Source organism: Elephantulus edwardii, unplaced genomic scaffold (assembly GCF_000299155.1).
Source record: "Elephantulus edwardii isolate Elephantulus edwardi_28Jun2011 unplaced genomic scaffold, EleEdw1.0 scaffold00178, whole genome shotgun sequence".
NCBI classification, from domain to species: Eukaryota; Metazoa; Chordata; class Mammalia; order Macroscelidea; family Macroscelididae; genus Elephantulus; species Elephantulus edwardii.
In genome coordinates, this window is record NW_006399928.1 from 4,590,511 (window position 1) to 4,593,543 (window position 3,033).

At 39.8% G+C, this 3,033-nt stretch overlaps 1 pseudogene; it reads right to left on the reverse strand.

Annotated features, from left to right (window-relative positions):
• Positions 1-896: 896 nt before the first annotated feature.
• LOC102843591 overlaps positions 897-3,033 on the reverse strand; it is an 11,390-nt pseudogene continuing 9,253 nt past the window's right edge.

Sequence of the window (3,033 nt, forward strand, 5' to 3'; positions counted from 1 at the left end):
ATGCATTTGGCCATTTCAATTCTAATTAAGGTTGTGTATATTAACATATATGGCAGTAACACTGAATATTCTTTTTGCATTCTATACGTACAGAATGATAACAAGGTTTTGTGGTCAACAGGATATCTTAACTTCAGTCTCAATGCTGCTGTAGTGACTTCTAATTCATAGAGGGGCTTTCCCTAAAAATAATTCAAATTTGTAAGTGAAATAAGGCACAATTAATATTGATTTGATTTTAGGGTTAAGGAAGGGATAAGAATGGTTTCAAATGATCTATTAAGAGAATTAGCTTTGATTGAAATCCCTTCTAATTGCCAAAGACTTCTTAGAAACAGAGTTTTTATTTTCCCTGACAAAACCCAAAGATAAAAGTTAGGGAACTCACATTTTAATGTTTCAGTAGCCTAAACTACTCAAATTAATGCATAATTCCCCTTCCCCTGGTCTCTTCTCTCAAGGATAAAACTTAACACTGCATAAGAAATAAAGAGTCCTTTGAGGATTTGGTTTGTTGTTGCTGTTTTTAAAGATTTGTATACTTGAAGAAGAGCAAATACACATCTGGTTGTCTTTGATAAAAAATAAGTGAAAACAACCAAGAAAGAGAAAGAAAAAGTAAAAGTAATCTCGTGACTTTCTTGCGCTTTAAAAAAATTCCCTGTCTCCTTAGAACGATGAAGCCCCACCAGACATTACAAACAACTGTGACAAATGAGTCCGGCAGCATAAATAAGGTCTAGTATTCAAATCTTCATGGTGAGACTCATTTATCTTGTACACAATCTGTTGAATGTTTTTCGCAGCAGGTGAACCATACCCAAAGATGCTGGACATTCTGTGAAAGAATAAGAATTGCTGTTCTGAAGGCCCCTGACTTTGGTTGTTTACAAAGTTCAATCTTGTTTATTGTGATCCTTGGTATCTTCTTCATCTGTATATTCTGATGGTTCTTCTCCTGGTTTTAGGAGTCTGCCTACATAATCATACTTTTCTTTAAATTGCATTTCCCATTCTCAAACACTCTCCATTTGTACAGCATTCAAATCTGATAGATCATCATATTCATCTCTAAGGGCATCTTTATCTAGGCAAAATGTTGCCAGTCCTCTGGAAGCGTCTCTACCAGCAAATTTCCCATACGGTCCCGCGGGGCCGTAGAACTTGCTGCCTTTGGTTACGTTGAAGACTTTCCCATTGACCGCGAGCAGGATGCGCGGGTTGCGGGACCCGTCGTACTGGCGCAGCTGTTCCAAGCTGAAGTCCCTTTTCTTCATACGAGGCAGAGAGAGGCGGCGGGACTCTCTTCGCCCGCCCCTGCCCAGGCGCCAAGACCCCGTCGCCCCCAACGTAGCCACAACCGGTAAGGCCCCCCAGGAGCACCACCGTCACCAGCACCACTTTCAGCAGCATCTCCCCGCCCCCCCGTCAGAAGCGTCAACACCGCTGCCACCCAGCCTCCCCCTTCTGATGCCCCTCCTGAACTGCCCGGGCTCTCGCTGCTCCCCTCGCTGCTGCTCTCGCTGCCACTCCCCAGGGTGCTTAGCTTCACCGAGTTCCTTGTATTTCAATGCAGCATATTTTTCCACTGTGTGACTATACCACAGCTTCTCTGTCCATTCGTTTTTTGATGGGCACTTGAGTTGTTTCCAACTCTTTGCTATTGTGAAAAAAAAAGCCAAAATAAACACAGGTGAGCATATATCTGCTTGGGTGGCAGATCTGGATTCCTTAGGTTATAGTAGTGGAATTGCTGGGTCAAATTGTATTTCTATTTTGAACTTTTTGATAAAGCTCCATACAGCTTTCCATAGTGGTTGAACCATTTTAAACTCCCACCAACAGTGAATAAGGGTTCCGGTTTCTCCACAACCTTGCCAGCATTTGTTGTTTACTGCTCTGTTAAATTTTGAGACAGTATCTTATCGTTGTTTTGATTTGCATCTCTCTTAAGAGCTATGGATTTTGAACATTTCTTCATGAATTTGTTCTCCATCTGAAAGTCTTCTTTGGTGAAGTGTCTGTTCATATCCTGTGCCCATTGTTCAATTGGGTTGTTTACCTTTATCTTCTTGTGGTGCTGTTAGTACCAAATATTTTTCCCCAGTCTGTGGCTTCCCTTTTTACCCTGTTGAAGACGTTTTTGAATGTTCAAAGGGTTTTTATTCCTAGAAGGTCCCATTTATCTATTTTATCCTCTCCTGGTTGTACATTTTTCAGGATGCTTGGAAGATTGTTTAAGTTGTGGATTAGGGCTTCTAGAGTTCTTCTAAGCTTTTCTCTAATGAAATTTATAGACCTTGGTTTTAGTCCTAGGTCCTTGATCCACCTTGAGCTTGTTTTTGTGTACAGAGTAAGGTGTGGATCTTGCTTGAGTTTTCTGCAGATAGTTTTCCAATTTTGCCAACAACATTTGTTAAAAAGGTTGTTGTTTCCCCACTAACTGATTTCATCTCTTTGTCAAAAATCAATTGACCTTAGGTAGATGGGCTGATTTCTGGATTCTCAATTCTATTCCATTGATCTGTGTGTCTGTCATTGTACCAGTACCATGTTGTCTTGACCTCCACAGCAGAGTAGTAGGATTTGACATTAGGGAGTGAGTGAGATATCTCTTACATTATTTCTCTTTTTAAGGAGTGCTTTGCTTATTCAAGGCTTCTTTCCATTCCAGATGAAATTGGAGATTGCCTTTTCCATCTCACTGAAGAATGAAATTGATATTTGTGTTGGGATTACATTGAACATGTGAATTGCCTTTGATAGTATTGCCATTTTCACAATATTGAGTCTTCCTATCTATGAGCAAGGTATATTCTTCCACTTCTCCAGGTTTCTTTCTGGTTTTTGTAGTAATTCATGTTTTATAATTGTCATTGAATAGATGCTTTGTGCTTCTGGTTAGATTTACTCCCAAGTATTTAAACTTGTGATTAGCTATTGGGAAGGGTATTGTTTTTCTTAGCTCCAGCTCTGTTTTCTCTTTGTCAATGTAGAAAAATCCAACTGATTTTTTTTCTTTTTTCCTATAAT